General features: G+C 35.2%; 1 protein-coding gene across 1 annotated transcript in view; it reads left to right on the plus strand.

Annotated features, from left to right (window-relative positions):
• Positions 1 to 6634: 6634 nt before the first annotated feature.
• The window catches only part of LOC123542088 (neuronal PAS domain-containing protein 1-like), a 142609-nt gene continuing 127610 nt past the window's right edge, over positions 6635 to 21633 (plus strand). Inside the window, exon 1 of the mRNA XM_053543905.1 lies at positions 6635 to 6756. The gene's annotated coding sequence lies outside the window, so the exon portion shown is untranslated. The remainder of the gene's footprint in view (positions 6757 to 21633) is intronic.

Genomic DNA, 21633 nt, shown 5'->3' on the forward strand with positions numbered 1-21633 from the left:
CTTTTTACTGCAGAAAAGTGAGATGGTTATGTTCTTGATCAGATAATTTATCATACATTTCCATAAATTCATTCAGTTTTACTACAACAGAATCTGCTTAACCCTTACCCTACTAAATTTCTATAATAAACTTGTCCGTATTTCAATCTGGACAGTACCATTGATTGTTAAAAAGGTTGATTACCAAAAAGATACTGGCTGAATAGCGAATAGTGTAGATCTTGATCAGGCTGCATGGATTGTGACGCCTGATCAAAAATCTACAGATCTGGCTGCAAGGCTATAGTGTCCGGACATTAATGCGGTTGAGGGATAGGTACCTTGAAGGCAAGTCACTGATCAATGTAGAATCATGTTGATTAAATCTCAACGACAATCAAACGCGTCTGTAGCGTTTTATGCTTCAAACTAGATACTACACAGAGATATGCTTTTGCAAATGTGTATTTCTGAAGTAATGCAGAGTTAACAAATAACGCCATGATATAATTTTATACATTTCACAAATGCACATACACAGCATTCTATTTATAACCAAGCAAAATTCATTAGGAAAGAAACACATTAGAAAAAATAAAATAATACTGTTATTCTACCATAATATAGATAAAGGCTATGCACTATTTAATGGTTTGTGAGTCCTTTTTCTGAAAAGTTTTCAAATTGACTTTTGATTCAACAAAAGAACATTCTGTAAACTTTCAAATCTGAAAATTTGACAAAGTCAAAACTATCTTTAGTACATAAAGAGTTACAAAGGTTTTAGGTCAGTCAATCAGTCACTGAACACGTTCAAAGGTGTGACGTCAAGAACATCATGAAAGCTGTATGACAGTCTAATGCTTGTATTTTTCATGTCATGACAAGTTAATATGCATATAACTAACTTGAATATTTGCAGACAGTCTGAAATCATTTTACCAAAAAATAACATAACTATATTTTTTGTTTCATCATGGGCCTTCTAGCTATAAATCTCTGTCTTCTAACAGTACATAGATATTTTGTTATTACGGTTGTCAGGACTATGTTAACATAAACTAGAGATTCTTTTTCACAAAAAACCGCATGTTTCCCACCAATAACCATGCAGTAAATGTAAACTGCCACATATTAAGGGTCGTAAATCCAGGGGAAAACACTGAACCATTACATTTCCAACAATGTACACAACTAGGCATGGTAGTGCTAAATCCTGTGTAGCTTGGTGTAACATGAAGTAACACAGACCACAGAATTTGACAAATCAAGGGTCATGACTCTGCTGTCTGAAATCATTTAATCAGAACAGGATGATAATATGCACAACTATGCTTCATACTAATCACTTGAGAGGTTTGGTAAAATTCAGCTTAACTGTATACAGCAAATAGTGTTAACACAGTGAATTAAATATGACAAATTAAGGGCCATAACTCTGCTGAAAATAATTGAACCAGAACATTCCGGTGATATGTATAAGTAGGCTTAGCACTGATAACTCTTGTGATGTTTGGTGGAAATCTGCCCTATTATATAAGAGAACAGGTTAAACATCATTAAATTTGATGAATCAAGGACCATAACTCTGCTGAAAAACACTGCACTGAAACATGCCCATGATATGCACAACTGGGCTCGGCAATGATCACTTTTGTGAAGTTTCAAATTGGTGTAATTTATCTTAGTGGTATCAGAGCACTTGCCTACAATAAATCAAGGGCTATAACGCTGCTGAAAATCACTGAACTGGTACATGCCGATGATATGTTACATGTAGTACTAGGATTGGCACTGATCACTTCTGTAGGGTTTACTGGAAATCTGCTCTATGATATATTTGAGAAGTGGCTAAAACACCATAAAATTTGAAGAATCAAGGGCCATAACACTGTTAAAAATCATTGAACAATGGCAATATGCACAAGTTTGGCAATGACCACTCCTGTAGGGTTTGGTGTTAACCCATCCAATAATATAAAGACATCATAAAACTTGATGAATCAAGGACTTTGCTTTGCCTTGGATAACTGTCGTTTCTTTTTTTTGCCAGAACATGAGCATTTCAAACTGTTTATTATGCAATAATCATATCATGTCAGTAATATTTAAGCCTTTTTCAAAGAACAAACAAACGATAATGTAGACACTGATTATGTTCTAAGTTTGAGACTTCACAAAATAAATGGAGAGCATTTAAATCTAATTGTCCTGGCATTTCTGTCCACATCAACACCTCGAGTAAAGTTTTGATGCACTTTACTTGATGGATTTGTTTCAAACTTGTAATTGTTATTCCTCATTATTGTCTACATCATGTGACACAACTTGTGATAAGGAGAGGACAACTGTAAGCTAATATAGCTTTCTGTCCAATTCCTGAAATGTTGTATTATAAACATTTCATGCTTTTCTGTATAAAAATATGTTTAAACTAACTTATGACAAGAGCCATAACGCACTGATATTTGATGAATTGTCCCCCTTTATATTGAGATGTTCAGTTAAAAGTTGTGGTACACTTTTTCTCTATCTCTGTTACTACAAAATGAATTTGTTAAAACTTGAAACTCTTAAAAATACTGAAACTTAAAATACTTGTTCAACATCACTACCCACATCAAATGACACAAAGTCTATAACTCTGGCACCAAATTTTTTTTATAAAGTATGCCCCATCTTCTAACTTATAAGTTTTAAGTTAATTTTAATGTATCTAACTATATGGAAAATTTGATTCAAACCTAAATTATTTGTCCCACTTTATTGCCTTCATCATGTGACACAAGGGCCACAACTCTTGCACCAATATTTAATGAATTGTGCCCCAGTTCTACTTGGAATTATAATACTAATAATTTTTTATGCATTTTCTCTTTTCTTTTTATTCAAACTTAAAATAGTTCTTCAACATCATGACACAATATTCAGAACTCCGGCACAATTATTAATATACTGTGAAATTATTTAAATTCGCTGGCATGAAATTTTGCGCAAACGTGAAAAAGGACTGTTTCGCTCGGGCTTTAATTCGCGCATTTTCAATTTTAGAAATGAAGAAATAAAATCCAAAAATAATAAAAGCGCAGTCTTAAATTCGCGCATCGGTCCTAGCACGAAATACGCGAAAATTCGTCCTACGCAAATAAAAATGATTTCACAGCATCAGGAATTATACCACCTGCTTTCCTTGAAATATTAGTTTATTTTTTATGCTTTTTACCATATCTCTGTAGTTTTTAGCTCACCTGAGCACGAAGTGCTCAAAGGTGAGCTTTAGTGATCGCCCTGTGTCCGCCGTCCGTTCGTCGTCAATAATTTGACTGTTAACATTCTAGAGGTCACATTTTTCGCCCAATCTTAATGAAACTTTGTCAGAATGTTACCCTCAATAAAATCTTGGACGAGTTCGATATTGGGTCATCTGGGATCAAAAACTAGGTCACCAGGTCAAATCAAAGGAAAAGCTTGTTAACATTCTAAAAGTCACAATTTTGGCCTAATCTTAACGAAACTTGGTCAGAATGTTACTCTCAATAAAATCTTGGACGAGTTCGATATTAGGTCATCTTGGGTGAAAAACTAGGTCACCAGGTCAAATCAATGGAAAAGCTTGTTAACACTCTAGAGGTCACATTTATGAATATATCTTCATGAAACTTGGTCAGAATGTTAATCTTGATGATCTCAAGGTCCATTTGAATCTGAGTCATGTAGGGTCAAAAACTAGGTCACTAGGTAAAATCAAAGGAAAAGCTACTTGACACACTAGAGGCCACATTTATGACCATATCTTAATAAAAGTTGGTCAGAATGTTAAACTTCAGGTTCAAATCTGGGTCAGGTGGGGTCAAAAACTAGGTCACCAGGTTAAATCAAAGGAAAAGCTTGTTAACATTCTAGAGGTCACAATTTGGGCCCAATCTTACTGAAACTTGGTCAGAATGTTACCTTCAATAAAATCTTGGAAGAGTTTGATATTGGGTCATCTAGGGTCAAAAACTAGGTCACCAGGTCAAATCTAAAGAAAAGCTTGTTAACACCGTAGAGGTCACTTTTTCGACTATATCTTCATGAAACTTGGTCAGAGTGTTAATCTTGATGATCTCAAGACCCATTTTGAATCTGGGTCATGTAGGGTCAAAAACTAGGTCAACAAGTCAAACCAAAGGAAAAGCTACTTAACATTCTAGAGGCCACACTTATGACCACATCTAAATGAAACTTGGTCAGAATGTTAATCTTGATGATCCATAGGTCAAGTTCAAATCTAGGTCAGGTGGGGTCAAAAACTAGGTCACCAGGTTAAATCAAAGGAAAAGCTTGTTAATACTCTAGAGGTCACAATTTTGGCCCAATCTTAATGAAACTTTGTCAGAATGTTACCCTCAATAAAATCTTGGACAACTTTGATATTGCATCATCTGGGATCAAAAACTAGGTCACCATGTCAAATCAAAGGAAAAGCTTGTTAACACTGTAGTGGCCACATTTATGACCATATCTTAATGAAACTTGGTCAGAATGTTAATCTTGATGATCTATAGGTCAATTTAAATCTGGGTCAGGTTGGGTTCAAAAACTATGTCACTAGGTCAAATCAAAGGAAAAGCTTGTTAACACTCTAGAGGCCACATTTATGACTGTATCTTCATGAAACTTAATCAGAATGTTAATCTTGGTGATCTTTAGGTCAAGTTTGAATCTGGGTCATGTGGGGTCAAAAACTAGGTCACTGGGTCAAATCAAAGGAAAAGCTAGTTAACAATTTAGAGGCTACATTTATGACCATATCTTAATGAAATATAGTCAGAATGTTGATCTTGATGATCTTTAGGTCAGTAGGTCAGGTGAGCGATACAGGGCCTTCATGGCCCTCTTGTTACTAAATTGATTTGATTCAAACTTAAAATGGTAGTTCCATATCATCATATGAAACAAGGTCCATAATTCTGGCACCAATTTTTTTATAAATTATGACCCCCTTTTGCTTAGAATTTAGGTTAAAGTTGTGATACACTTTTATTACTAAAATCCACATTATTAGCCACAAAATATAACAGCTTGCAGAAATATGACAAATATTGGCATCCACACACTCAAGTGATAGATCCAACTTCCTCAGTCAAGCACACAGTCTCCTGTGACAGCACTTGTTTCGCAACATTACAGATACATATCAATATGTTGACAAAAAGTTGCAATTTAACTGCACTTTTCATGCTTTAAACATGGTCACTGATGTTAGAAATCAACTTAAGGCATAACCGCCATATTTGTATTCATTTTTTGACACAAACATAAATTCCAAAAATCCCACTTAATAAAAAAAATCGGAAAAAAAAAATACTAACCTATTACGTACCCTAATTTTTTTTAGCTTGCTACCTGGTGAGAAACAATCTTTTTTAAGGTACAAACTATTCCCAGATTTGAAATTTATTAGCCTTTTTTTTTTTTGCTGGGTTTAGGGTCACATCAATTATCACAATTTATGTCATATGGCAACTTCTCCAGCTTTTGATGCATGTGCCCCTCAGGGCATAAATTGTTCTGTTCTAATATTAAGGGCAGACTGTACAGCCTATTAATTAAGGTAGTAGATCACTAATAGAGAACCTCCTTTATTCCTACCATAAACCTACTTTTTACTGCAATTCTTAGGGGGGCGTAGGTTCAAGAATTTTTTTTCCCTTATTTTCCTTTTTTTCTAGTAAGTTTTACTTCTTTCAAGACTTATTATTGATTTCTTGTACAAAAATGGAAAAATATGAATCTTATAAGCGATTTCTTGGTGTTCAAAGTGAATTTACTATTTAAACAGAAGGGGTAGAGTTACACATCTTTAAAAATATTGAGTTACACGCGGTGAAAGTTATATATTAAGGAAGAAATTTAGGTAGGTTTTACGTCTGCCCTAAGGTTATTTTTAAATGGAGTAAGCAAAATTTAAAACAGAAACACACCATTCAACCTTATTTTTTTAATGTTCAAGTATGAATTCTGTCTCATTAAATCTGTTTACTTGAGACACCATAGAAAAAAGGATATTGACATTTTTATTTTGTGTTTTATAATTGTTTACCAATAGTTTGAGGTTTCTTTTATTAAAATTAATGGTAAAATGAGTTCTCTGCAAACATTTTGGATAGTAGCTATCACTTTGAAATTTGTCTCTACTCAAGCTTGACGAGATACCATAAGTTATTCAAAATTTATAAAAAACGGCATGGTAAAAGTTGTTTAAAAATTGCAAAATAGTGCAAAACATGGTTACCTTTAAGAATATACCCAGCAAAGGCCATTTTGTAAACTTTACTATTAGTGATCTAATACCTTAAAGCTATGCATGGATAGCTATTGGTCAATCATATTAAACAACGTAAATAAGCATAAAATGCGCATTACACATAATACAGTTGCATTAGATTTCAGACCGCTTATCTTGACCAATTTAGTAAGATATCTATTTAGTAAAATTCGGAGTTAATAATTGTTAACAAAACAAAGTGCACCAGTCTTGCTAAAAATGTCTATCACTTTAAAGATTTTAATTAATAGAAGCCCTGATAGATGAGACCCAGTTTCAAGACAAATAGATTCAGAATGCAGTATTATGCCATTTTTTACTAGTGGAACACCATTTAGGAATGTAACTGTATTGGAAAATTTGTTTGATCCCAATACACAAACGCTTGTCATTATAAACAATTTTAAAGTGCAATCTTCTGAGTGATAATAGGCTAAGCTATTTCCGGACAAAAATGAAGTAGTCAGGTAAGAAAAGTTTTTAACTTTACTTTTACTGTTAAAATTTAAATGACGAATTTCTTTTGGGCACGCGAAAAGTTCTAAAAACGCTTCAGTTGAAAGGGATGTCAAACCGAAATATGTTTATTTTAATAGATCTACACTTTAAAAATACACCTTGTGCCTAATCTATGTTTGGGTCAACAAAAATGGGACAAACATTAAAATTTCACGTAATTACATGGCAGTTTTGACATCAGCAGAGAATTGTTTTACTCTAAGCATGTAAAAACACAAGTAGTGAGCATCAAAGTTAAAGGTATAGGTACATAATATATGGATTCTTTATTTTGAGTCTGTTTACAAATTTTACGTACATGTATTAAAGGTGACCTAGTTTTGAAACCACTGTCTTTTAGCCATTGAAATGTATTTTGAAAATAATTTCTATAGCTTAATTTAGCTAGTGTAGACATTGTACACTGGTACTGATGGTAAACCCGGACAGATGATAAAGTCGACCACCTTGGAAATATATTCCATTGCAATCGGTTATTTATAAAATTGAACACACCATCTAATAGTTTTCACTTACAGCGCCAACTGGTGTAAATAAAAACAAATTTGGTAAATATTCTATATAAATGAATGGCTTACATTTATCTGTATAAAAAATATTTATCCAAAATTACTGGGGAAGAGGGTGTTTTTTTGTGCAACCTCACTGTTGCCACATGAAAGTCTGACATTGTGTCACTTTTCATTACATGATCAGGAATGACTGTTGCAGCTTTTTGGGGAGTTTCAATATAATAATATAATAATTCACGCCTATTCTTGAGTACGCCAGCTCTGCTTGGGACCCTCACACACGGACCAACATTGACCAACTTGAGGCCGTCCAGCGCTGTGCAGCATGCTTTGTGAAGGGCGATTACTGCATCACTAGCAGTACTAGCCAAATGGTGTCTGATATCGGCTGGCTACCCCTCCATATATGTCACTCCAATGCCAAGCTGGTCATGACTTACAGGATAGTTTGCGGCCTTGTCAACATAACACCACCAGCGAGGTTTTTCCACCCTACCTCCATCAACACCCGTGGCCACTCCATGAGACTCTATCCTCCGTTTTGTGGCAAAGACATCCTCCTTCACTCCTTCGCCTCCGCCACCAGACTATGGAACCGGCTCCCACAGGAAGTCATCATGGCCGACAGCGTCGAGGCCTTCAAGAGGGCCCTGGCGACATCATCCCGCTAAACTGCAATGTGGTTTTTATCTGCTTTTACTCTGCACAGTAAATAATTGAGTGCTGCACACACCACCTTGTACATACACTATTGTACGACCTTGTGGGACTTGAACAAGAACGGAAGAAGAAGGATACTACGAAGAAAATTTTGTAAAGACAAAGTGGTCTAATTTATCATCAGTAAACCTTCGTACAGTCCCCATTTTACATACTCCTTTCAGGGCCTCACTTCGTGTGAGTTTGCGAACTAAAAATTGCTGAAGTTAAAAAGTTACAGGTAAAAAACCTCATTTTCTGTTTGAGTTTATCATCAGTACCAGTATAACAATATAATATTTAGTATATCTCAGTTTTTATCCCCCGCTGATGAAATCAGGAGTGGGGTATTGAAATGGCGTTGTCCATCCGTCACGTCCGTCAGTGTGTGCGTCCGTCCGCAGCCATATCTCAGTAACTAGCAGGTAGAATTTCATGAAACTTGAAATAAACATGAACCAACATACTGCGATGATGCCCGTCAAGTTTATTTTTTGATCGGTCAATTTTCCTTAGAGTTACTGCCCTTGATTTAATGAAAAATGCCCAAAAATGTCCGTCCGCAGCCATTTCTCAGTAACTATCATGTAGAATTTTTATAAAACTTGAAATAAACATGCACCAACATACTGCGATGATGCCCGTCAAGTTTTTTTTTTGATTGGTCAATTTCCCTTAGAGTTATTGCCCTTGATTTAATGAAAAATCCACTTCTGCAGCAATTTCTCAGTAACAAGATGGTAGAATTTCATGAAACTTGAAATAAATATGAACCAACATACTTTGATGATGCCTGTCATTTTTTTTCTAATTGGTCAATTTTCCTTAGAGTTATTGCCCTTCAATTGTTTAAAAATCTACAGATTTGTACATAACAAACCAACCAATTAGACCGCCTCGATAGCCTAGTGGTAGAGCGTCCGCTTAGAATGCGGGAGGTCGTGGGTTTGATCCCCGGCCACGTCATACCAAAGACGTAAAAAATGGTACCAGTGGCTCCCTTGCTTGGCGCTCAGCATTAAAAGGGCAGAAACTGGCCTCTTCTCTCATACCCTCGTGGCGATGGATTTCATCAGGAATGAGGTGTCGAGAGTGATTAATATAAGTTGTAGAACTTCCTTCACAATTGACCTAAAATAAATTATGTATAAACTAAACCAACCAATTGGTAGAATTTCATTAAACTTCTTTCATTCTTTTCCATGAACATTTATTATAAACATGTGAAGTTGTGTAACCACACCTGGTCACCACCTTGCCTTGGTCACACCCCCTCCCCCTTCCCCCCACCCCCCAAAAAAAAGATAACTTTTTAAATTTTTTTTCAAACCTTCCATGAACATTTATCAACATGCAAAGTTGTAATCAACATGTTGTTTTGTACCCTCACCCCCACCCCCGCCCCCCACCAAAAAATAGCATTCATTGTCTGTTAAATTGATTTTGACTAATGAAATTATTTGCCTTTTAGTAACATACTTAACTTTTTGCCGGATGTACTGTTTTGACGTTCTTCACCACAAACCCGTTTGGCAGGGGGATACCAATTCATCGAATTTGCTTGTTTGCAATTGGGAGCGCTTGGCCACTTTAAGGGGCCGCACTAAAAATAGAAATAGCTTTCTTCTCATCAAGGCTCCAGATAATTTTTTAGGCCTATCATCATAATTTTTGTGAAGGGGTAAAATGGTAAAATCTGAAATTGAATAGGAGTAATTTTACTTCTGAAAATTTGTAAATGTGAAAAAAAAACCAACAGAAATCTGTTTTATAACATATTTCTTGGATTTAACACCCATGAATTTGTTTGCAGTTCAATTTCAATACATAACTTTATCATGACATCACCGTACATCAGGGGTCCTAACTGACCAATCAAAGAGCTGCATTTTCGAGTACCTCAGTTTCCACTTTGGTATAACAAAGTGTATTTTCAATGAACTGTGGCTTTAGAAATATAATAAAAAATTATACACTATTTTAGAAATCAAATTAAGATTTTTCACTGCACATGCCCAAGGTGATGCTACAAACAACAAAATTTTGAAGTTTCATTGAAATATATATGGATTTAATACCTTTATTTTAGTTTAACGTTTGAGATTTTACACAGGGAGTCTGATAAAGTCCGAGTAAAATGTAATCATTGCCCAAGTGAAATTAGTATCATTCCGCAATGTTTTGGACATGTTAAAATTATGAATTCAGCATTCAAGTTTTTGATTCTTTTTCTCCCTTGGCTTGCTTTGGCTTCACACTCACTACTGAATCCAGTAGAATATATTCAATAATCCTTTAACTGTTTGGGGATAATTTTTTGATGGTTTAAAGTTTGTTCACTTTTTACATTCTAAGAAAGAGACATTTTTGTTGTTTACTCTGCACCGGAAGTTGATATTTTAAATGGACACCGCTTTAAAATACACTAATGTCTCATCAATATTAATTCCCAACAGTTGTTCGATTTACGCACGCACTGAGTGTATAATATTATAGTTTAAACTAGGTTTATAGAGTACCATTCCATGCATGTGTACATTCAATGTGGGAGAATTAATGCTGACCGTGCTCTGTTACGTTTTATGGGGGCAAGGGACAGTTAATTTGAAAATTCCACAAATCTGCGCTGATACCAGTGCGAAAAAAATCATGAAAAATCTAATTCTGATAAATTCAAGGCAAGTGTTAAGCGAATGTATTGCATAGACTTAGCACTTCATTGTGTGACATTTTCAGCCTGCTGATTCTGTTGCTCCTGTGATAAAAATGAGTAAAATGCAGGTTTCAGGACACTAAATTTTGAGGCAAAAATGGCCCAAAATGCACACCTTGCACGACCTATACCGTATTATCTGCAAATGACTGACCTAAAACACATGCATATTTTTAAAGCATGTGGCCAGATGGAAATAATGGTGGGAAGAAAAGTGTCTCATAACCGTTTACTTTTTCCGCTATTTTGAGCTGAATCTGGATGGATGAATGACCGTTTCCATTTCGTCTGAATTCCGTTACCTCAGGTAGACTTTAGACCTGGCCGTCTACACGGAGCTAGGAAAATCGATTCAAGTACATGTACTTTACACAATAACTACTCGTACGCAGGAATCCTCAGTTCTATAAACATCATAAATAACCAGTTGAATATAAATGCCTTTAAAGTGCATCTGTCTATTTTATTTATAAAACGTACCCGGGCCAAATGCGAAACTGGCCCCTGCCACTTAAGCATCCAGACGATTCAGGTTTTGTTTACGCTAGTAAAAAGTCATTGCGTGTGTTTCTGTAATTTCATATACGTTTTTATACGCTTAAAAATTATCAGACATGCGTATATGCATTATTTCAAAGCGTAATTTATGCTAATACGCATCTCATCTGGAGCCCTGTTCTCATGAACCCTGTGATGTATCTTGATTATCTGTAGTATAATTATAAGATTATAAGGTCCTGTTCCACACTTTTTCAAATGGTGGGGGGGGGGGGGGCGAGCGTGGGGCTCATCCCCTATTAGGGACCGCAAGAGCTTGAAATAGAAATACTTTTAAATGACCTCGCCATGAACCACATGCAGACAAAGTTTGTAGCATCATTGTAAGAGCCTCCCAAATTTGTTCAAATTAAGCACTAATATCTCCTTTTAGGGATCACTTGAGCTAAAAGTAGAAATACCTTTAAATGACTTCTTCTCGTGAACTGCTTGATTGATCTTCATCAAACTTAGTCTGTAGCATCATTGTAAGGTCCTCTCTAAAACTTATTCAGGTGAGGGCATTCATTTTAAAGAGACCTTCTTAAATACCCTCAGCCTGATCCAGTTCTCACGAGCCACTAGGTGGATCTTCATAGAATTAAACAACATCTTCTCATGAAATGAATGAAAGATAACGGCTAAATTTGGTCTGTTGCATTTCTATTTGGTAGCACTCTCGGGTGAACCTCTTTTTAAGTTTGCTGTAATAGTTAGTGTTAGCGAAAAATTGAAAAAATAACTTTAAATAACTTTTAAATGATCTTGTTACAGAATGCAGTTACAAGCAATGTCAAAATGTCATTGTCTTCCTCAGGTTAGCAACTTAGGCCCATCTGGGCCTCTCGTTGTTGCAAGCTGGTATCCCGGTACCAAGTGTTGGGAATGGATTAAAACATTATGTACTTTGATAAATCTTGAAAGGATGAATGAATTTAATTTACTTTGGTAGACAGGTTACATGATAAAAAAATACAGTTTAATACAATCCCTGAATTTTAATACAATCCCTGAATATTTGGCAGAAACGTGGCCCCTTTTCAACTTGATATTAAGCAAAATGTAGACTCCAGTTTGATAACTCTTGAAAAGATGAATTGATGGAGCTCAGTGGAAGATTATAAGGTAAGTAATTATAAAAATGCAGGCTACATTTGATGCCAATTTTTGGTGGAGTTATTGCCCCTTTTTGACTAAAAATTTGGCAAAATGTTGATATCCCTTTGATAACCTTTGAAAGGATGAATTGATTTAATTCAGTTTTTGTACACAGGCTATTATTTAAAGTACGATTTCAGTTACAAACCACCAACTATATTATCATTAAGTATAAGCAAAGTTTAGATTTAGTTCCAATCCATACATTTTTGACAGAATTATGACTAGTTTCTGACTTATTATTTTGCAAAATGTTATGTCTATACATACAGGAATGAGTTCATTTTTGTACATATAAGATTATGAAATATAGGTTATATATATGTAAGTTCAATTTTGAGTTACAATGCACCAATTTTTGGTGGAGATATGGCCGCTTTTTTCGGCGTAAAGTTAATATTTTCAGCTAACCTTTTTTTCTTGGAAGTTTGTTCCCATATAGGAGTCAGATTATTTCCAGTTACCCTTTTTTTGACAGACTGTTTCCAGATCATTGACAGTTACCTTGCAGCTTAATGCCAGCCTGTTTCCATATTTCATTTTCGTAAGACAAGACAGCAGTTATTAGGGGTATTATTTAGTCTGTTGAAAAGATGACAGTTGTAGTGTACAAAGTTATGTCCCCTCCTTGATTTCTGTTATTCAATCATTTAATATTTTAGTGACAAGGCTTTTGAATAGCCTAACAAGGCCTACAAATCCTCCAGCAGGCCTTGTTTCTAGAACAACTTTCTTTCACCTTCCGCAATGTCAGTTCCTGGTAATCACAATGATTTACAGTGGTCTGTCCCATTAAAGCAACATTTTATAACATTTTTCACTTTTCGTATATTCTATTGAAGTATTATATAGATACCGGTACCTATAAGAAATGTATATTATACATTCAGTTCTTAGCAAGTTTTGTATTTTCCACCTACCTTTAATATGAAAGTATTTAAAAGCCTAAAAATACTTTGTTTCAAAAATCATGATTTTTGCATTTGATATATAATTGGGGTATCTAAACAATCTGTTGTTAAAAGTATTTGTAGCTTTGGCATTGGCAAAGGGAAGTAATTATAGTTTTACAAACTTGCGTTTCTTTTGTATTTTGGCAAATGTATGATTACCGATACAATTCTTTGAGAAATATGATACAGTTGTTCCTATATACCATTCACTAGGCAAAGTATGCTAATGTTTATAAATGTATACATACAGTCAACATCGTACTTGCGACCACCTCTATATAGCGATTTTCTTAATGAACGACTGGTCAGAATCCCTCCCGAATGTTTTCAGTACACAAATTTTATTCATTCCATTAAACGACCTTTTTATTAAACGACTAGCAACCACATTTAATGTAGTCCTGACAGGTAAAATATTCTACAAAAGTATCTATTAAGCAACCGGGTACAAAATTCCTGCAGGGCATTTCTTCACCTGTGTACTTAGCTAGTACGTTTTGCACCTGACTGAATGCAGGTAACCTTTGTTCATGATTTTGAAATCATACATATAGTTTTTCGCCAGCATGGCATCCACATAGGCTAAACGCAAAGTACATTAACAGTTAAAAATAACTTTTCTCTTTGCCAGACTGAAATTCATTAAGAGACCATTCCATTAAGAGACCACTTTTAAGCAGTCCCTTGGGCGGTCTCTTAATACAGTGTCGACTGTATTTAAAATAACTCTGCATCTAGTTATGGCAACAAGAAAAGTCAAAATTTTAAAATATCTGCAGTGGAAATCTAAGATGTATTAAGCATTCTTTGAATATATATTAGAGTGAATAATAAGAATTATTAGGGTTTAGGACAAATCCATTGACTTGGACAAAAATCTGAAAACTACCTTTAACAAGTTACATGTACAAATCTACCCAGAATGATGGTAAACATATTGGTAGAGGCTGGAAAGATATAATGACTGTTCTAATTATGGGACTGATGTTTTTATGACCACATTAACCATTAATACATGAAATAAACAACATATGAAGTGATTTTCAGTTTTTTTAGGAAAAAAAAAAACCAGTTCCGTGTTAATAATTGTTCAGTTGTCTGAGCATTATTTAAAATGCCTTTTTTAGCTCACCTGGGCTTTGTTTAAGGTGAGCTATTTGTATACTAGGATGATGATCTGTCATCTATCATCAGTCATTTTGAGGCATCATTTTTAGTTTGACTATACAAAATATATGGAGAGCTATCTTACTCGCTTTTGCGTCTATATAGGCATGAACACCTTGGTTCACAGGGGCCATAACGCTTGCACCAATATTTCATGAATTATCCCGTCAAACTTAAAAAAATCAGGTTAAAGTTTTGATGCAACATCACTTTATCTCTGTTATTATTATAATAAATGGATTTGCTTCAATCCTCATCACTGACACAAGGTCCATAACTTATAATAGGCACAAATGTTTCATGAATTATGCCCTGTTCTACTTCGAATTTCAGTATAATTTTTATGCCTTTTCACCATATCTTTGTTGTTATTGAATGGATTCGATTCAAACTTAAAATGGTTGTTCAACATAGTCCCCACATCATATAACACAAGGGCATAATTCTGGCACCAGTGTTTTATTTTCCTGCACCAAAGGTTGTCAGTGTGTATGTTCGTCCATCCATCGGTGTGTGTGTGTCCATCCGAAAGTGAAAATGCTTATAATTCAAGAAGTATTTCAGGTAAAATCATCAAACCTCAAATACTTATTAGTCAGCACATGATCTTTCTTCACATTAAGTATTGTCTCTCTTGACTCAGTAAAAGTAGTTTATCCCCTTGATTTGGTAAAAAATAGGAACCAGTCAAACCATGGTACAGCCCTATTATACATAACTTGTATATTTTGAATATGGAAATTAAATATCTTTCAAAATATAGTCCCCACATTCACAAAAACAACCTATTTGACTGGGGATATAAATTCGCTGAATTTGCTTGTTTACTTCGCCCCCTTTTCACGCATAATTTCAGGTTGAAGTTTTCATGACCATTTGCGGTATCAGAGTTATTACTAAATGGATTTGACTATAAGTGAAATTAGTTCTTCCATTTTTAGCCACATGATATGTACTCTTGCAGAAATATTCCTTGGATTATGTCACTTTTATACTTAATTAATGTTTCGATAGACTTTTACTCTGTCTGTAATATTATGCTCCAAAACATTTATGTGGGGGCCATAATATAGCGTTCCTGCTGTTCCTAAAGGCAAGCTTGATGTATAAATGACCATAAAGGCAAGCTTGATGTATAGATGACCATAAAGGAAGGAATTTTTTTCTGTTACTATTTTCACGACAGTTATGGGCCTATGGCCCTTTGATAGTTTTCACTATATCCTTAGGACAGCGGGCACATTTTTATGCAATCTCGCCAGGCATATGTATGTTTTTGACAACGCAGAAAATGACGTCACTTGACCTTCAGCTATTTTCGGAAGTAAAGAAAATGAAAGTAGACATGCTAATCTTGAAAACGAAAGTCACCATTGGATTGGTTGATAGTCAGGGGTCACATGCAGGGGTCACCCCGTCAGAATGTATGCACTTGGACTTCTGTTTCTGTTTTTAGCTCACTTGTCACATAGTGACAGGGTGAGCTTTTGTGATCGCCCTTCGTCCGTCCGTCCGTCCACAATTTCTTGGGAACACGATAGAGACCACATTTTGCAAGCAATTTTAATCAAACTTGTATAAAACTTGTATTGGCATGATATCTCGGTTCCTTCTGAAAACTGGCCAGATCCCATCATGGGTTCTACAGTTATTGCCCCTTAAAGGGCCAAAATTTGTGTGCGTGCCTGCATCAACAATTTCTTGTCTGCACGATAGTAGTTTCATTTATGATTTTATTTTAACCAAACTTACACAAAACTTGTATCACCGTAAGATCTCGGTTCCTTTCTTGAACTGGCTAGATTCCATTATTGGTTCTAGAGTTATGGCCCCTGAAAGGGCCAGAATTAGCTATTTTGACATTGTCTGCAAAATAGCAACTTTATTTATGGTTTGATTTTTACCAAACTTGCACAAAACTTGTATCACCATAAGATCTCGGTTCCTTTCTTGAACTGACCAGATTCCTTTATGGGTTCCAGAGTTATGGCCCCTGAAAGGGCCAGAATTAGCTATTTTGACCTCGTCTGCACAATAGCAGCTTCATTTATGATTTTATTTTAATCAGACTTGCACACAACTTGTATCACCATAAAATCTTGGTTCCTTTCTTGAACTGGCCAGATTCCCTCATGGGTTCCAGAGTTATGGCCTCTGAAAGGTCCAAAATTTGCTATTTTGGCTTTTGCAGCCATATAGAGACTTTATTTATGGTTTGATTTGATACAAACCCTCAAAATGTCTTCAACAACAATAAATCTTGGATTCCATGATGAATCTGTCAGATCCAGTCATAGGTTCCAGAGTTATTTTATTTCTGATTACCTTCCATGATTGTAATCAAAATGGATTTATATCGATAAGTACTTGTAGGACTTATTTGAAATTTCATTATTGTCATTAGTTGGACTGAGACAATCAGGGTTGATAACTATGGACTGATTTTATGTCAAATTACCTCCCTTTATTTTGAAATTAAAATGGGTATATCTCCGTAACTAATGAAGATACTGATACGAAATTTCATTTATGTCAACAGATGGACTTGGCCAATCAGTGAAGATACATATTGACTGAATTTATGACAAAATACCTCCCTTTTATTTTTAGCTCGACTTTTCGAAGAAAAAGTAAAGCTATTGCACTCGCCCCAGCGTCGGTGTAGGCGTCGGCGTCGGCATCGCCGTTGGTTAAAGTTTTTGATAAAGTCAAATATTTCTGTTACTTTCAAAGCTATTGACTTGAAACTTAAAATAGTTATTTACTATTAAAGTCTGCACCAGGAGAAACAATCCCCATAACTCTGCTTTGGATTTTGACAGAATTATGCCCCTTTTTAACTTAGAAATTTTGGTTAAAGTTTTTGATAAAGTCAAATATCTCTGTTACTTTCAAAGCTATTGACTTGAAACTTAAAATAGTTATTTACCATCAAAGTCTACACCAGGAGAAACAATCCACATAACTCTGGTTTGAATTTTGACAGAATTATGCCCCTTTTTAACTTAGAATTTTTTTAAAAAAATTTGATAAAGTCAAATATCTCTGTTACTATTAAAGCTTTTTACTTGAAACTCAAAATAGTTGTTTACAATCAAAGTCTACACCAGGAGACACAATTCCCATAACTCTGATTTGAATTTTGACAGAATTATGCCCCTTTTTAACATAGTATTTTTGGTTAAAGATTTCGATAAAGTCAAATATCTCTGTTACTATCAAAGCTTTTCACTTGAAACTTAAAATGCTTATTTACCATCACAGTCTACACAAAGAGAAACAATCCCCATAGCTCTGATTTGAATTTTGACAGAATTATGCCCTTTTTTTGTTAAAAGTCAAATATTTCTGTTACTATAAAAGCTTTTGACTTGAAACTCTAAATAGTTATTTACTATCAAAGTCTACACCAGGAGACACAACTCCCATAACTCTGATTATAATTTTGACAGAGTTATGTCCCTTTTTGGCTTGGAATTTTTTTACTGGCAAAAGCTCTAATTCAGAGTCAAGCACTGAGAAAAGTCGAGCGCGCTGTCTTACGGACAGCTCTTGTTTATCTAAATGAATACACCTTAGCAGCTTCTAATGAGATTGGTTTGAAAGGTTATTTATGTCTTCCATGGTAAGAAATAGTCATATTAGATAACTCTTGATTGAACATTTATCGATATGAATACTTCACTAATATATTGTTGTATAGGCTTGTACTCTGTATCTTCTACATGCATATACCACTACATGATTACCTCCCCTGATTCTAATAAAAATGGATTTATCTCGGTAAATATTTATAGAACTCATTTGAAATTTCATTATTGTCTTTAGTTGGACTTAGGCAATCAGGGTAAATAGCTATGGACTGATTTTATGTCAAATTGCCTCCCTTTGTTTCAAATTAAAATGCGTGTATCTCAGTAACCAATGAAGATACTGATTTGAAATGTCATTTGTGCCATCAGATGGACTCGGACAATCAGGGTAGATAATTTTTGACTGAATTTATGACAAATTACCTCCCTTTATTTTATGTAAACAAATATGTATCAGCAGCATCTAATGAGATTGGTTTTAAATGTTATTTAAGTCTTCCAGGGTAAGGAATAGTCGTGTTAGTACAAAAATGTAGCATTTGAGCCTAGGACCCTCAAACTTGGTATTGAAATTGGCCCTGACTAGGTCAAAAGGGACTGTTACAAGAAAATGTTTATCCTGATGATATTTAATGTGTATGCTTATGTGCTCTATGGCAAAACTTGATCATATCGTTTTGAGCAATGGTGCTCAGGTGAGCAATACAGGGCCATTATGGCCGTCTTGTTTGTTTTTTGCTAATAGGGAGTCAATTTTCAGCAGTTTCTAACATTTGAAATTACCTGGGCTTTAGCACACATGTCAGCTTTTCATCTACAAAAAAAATATTTGAATCTTGGATAAACACAAATCCCACAGGGGTCCGTAACGGAGCAAGGGTACATAGAGAATCACAAAATTCATTTTGAAAATATTTCTGAAATGTCTAGGTCTGCAGCTCTCAAATACAGAAATATCTTACATCCGAGGCATATACTGACACTTTCAGACAACATCAAAAAGGACCTTTTTAGTGAATTGACCAAGTTCCAAAATCTCTATGTACCCTTATGCTTAGTATGTCTACTTTCATTTTCTTTACTTCCGGAAATAGCTGAAGGTCGAGTGACATCATTTTCTGTGTTGTCAAAAACATACATAAATTATGCCTGGCGAGATTGCATAAAAATGTGCCCAGTGTCCTAAGGATATCCAGCATCAAAATAGTCGAGCTTGCTGTTTCCTGTGACAGCTCTTGTTACTTAAACATATTCTTCTCTGAAACTGCCTACCAGAATACCACCATACTTGGGTCAGTAGCATCCTGGTAATGGGCCTCTATCAAGATTGGTAAAATGGTTGAACTTGGCCCCTTCTGAAGCTAAAAACAGAAAAACCTTTTAATGACTTCTGTTTATAAAATGCCTGATGGATCTTCACATTATTATGTCTCCCACCACACAGTGGTGTGGGAGACATATTGATTTACTCCTGTCTGTCTGTGTGTGTGTGTGTGTCTGTCTGTGTGTGTGTGTGTGTCACAAAGCTTGTCCGCATTCTAAGTCAAACATAATCTCATCTGATCTTAACTAAACTTGAACAAAATGTGTTTGCCAATAAGTACTCGACCAAGTTCGATAACTAGCCAAGTCGGCCCAGGCACTTTGGAATTATGGCCCTTGAATTACCAAAAAACGCTCAGATTTCTTACGCATTTTTGCGCAGCACTCTAGTAGTATAGGAGTCCTTTTGGGGTCCATTATGTGCATGTGCTCTAAGTAAACAGTATATAAAGACTGACTTGCTATTTAGATGATTAGGCAGTTGTGGGAGACATGCGCTTTTATCAAAAGCAGCTCTAGTTATATATGGTTCTAATCCAGATTTGTTCAAATGATTGACTGCTTTTTGGGGGCTGCTAACGCTAAATATTTAAATATTTTAAACAATGCCTTCTCAAGAACAATTTGCTGGATCTCCACCAGACTTGGTCTTAAGCATCACTTTAAGGTCCTCTCCCAACTTTGTTCAAATTGGAGCACTCAGATATCTCTCTGGGGCCACTAGAGCTAAGAAGAGGAATACCATATTCTTCTCATAAACAACTTGAACGCAATTCATCAAAACTTGGTTTGTAGCATCATCTAATAATAAGGTCCTCTCCACATTAGTGCAAATGGGGACACTTGGCCCCATTTAAGGTCTAGTTTAGGGCTTAAAATAAAAAAATCTTTCTACAACTTCCACTCGTTAACCACCCAATTGCTTTCATTATACTTGGTTTAGAGTATTATTATCAGGTTCTTTCAACTTCTTCTTGTAAACTGCTTGATGGATCTCCATTGAACTTCGTCTGTAGCATCACTGTAAGGTCTTCCCCCAAATTTTTTAAATTGGAGCACATAGTGTCCTTTAGGGGCTGCAAGTCCTAAAAATAGAAAAGCCTTTAAACATTTTCTTCTAATGAACTATTTTATGAATCTTCAACAAACTTGGCCTGTAACATATTTGCATGGACCTCTGTCAAATTTACTTTGATGGTTCTACCAGTCCTGGCCCTCATAAAGCGATTCAGAGCTAAAATGAGAAAAAAAATCTTTGAATAATGTTATAGATCACCAAACATTCTATTCTGCCAGTTAGCACTGTGACTTGACAGTGTTTACTTGTGAAACTGTGCAGTGCAAAAAACACATATTGTAAACATATTATTGATAAACCAAGAGGTTAATCGGTAATGCTGCACATTTACTTGCATGGCTTCCACAGTAACACGCTGACTACACATACAGAGTACTTGCATTTGAAACATATCAAATTACTACACAGTCAGAGGTAAGTTTATGTTAATAACTTAGATTGTTTTTCATGAAAAAAATCCTAAGTCTCCACCACTTACACGCAGACATCAGACATTGTAGAATGATGTGAATTAAGGGCCATAACTCCAGTGAAAACCACTGAACCATAACATTCCACTGACATACCTAACTACACTTGGCACTTATCACCCCTGAGAAGTTTGGTGAAATTCCAGCAAGTAGCAAAGCATGGACTTGTGATGAACTGCTTTTAAGGATGTTCACTTAACTTTGTTAGAAAACTAAGGGTTCCTCATGGTTTGATACACTCTGAAATATATGAAAATGCAACAGGTGAAGGAATGCATGTTGTTCACTGTTTTATAGTGTGCAAGTAATATAATATAAAATCTGTGTCTTAATGCATAGTAACACAGTATGAAATGTAAACAGCTAAATTGGAAAAGTCATTGTCATAGGTGTGTGACTGTTATATATCCAAGGGAATAACACTTTCTACTAAAATTTCTGGGGAATATGTTTACCAATACAGTACTAATAGCCTACATTAATTGATGTTATGAGATAAGAAACTAGCTTTAAAACATCTCACGCAATAAATCATTTTATATGAAGCTTCAGTTAACGAGGGATGGATTTTTTTAATGATGAAAAGCACACATCTATCATTTAGTTTAAGATGAGACAGTGA

The sequence above is a fragment of the Mercenaria mercenaria genome, chromosome 1 (genome assembly GCF_021730395.1).
Source record: "Mercenaria mercenaria strain notata chromosome 1, MADL_Memer_1, whole genome shotgun sequence".
Classification (NCBI taxonomy): domain Eukaryota; kingdom Metazoa; phylum Mollusca; class Bivalvia; order Venerida; family Veneridae; genus Mercenaria; species Mercenaria mercenaria.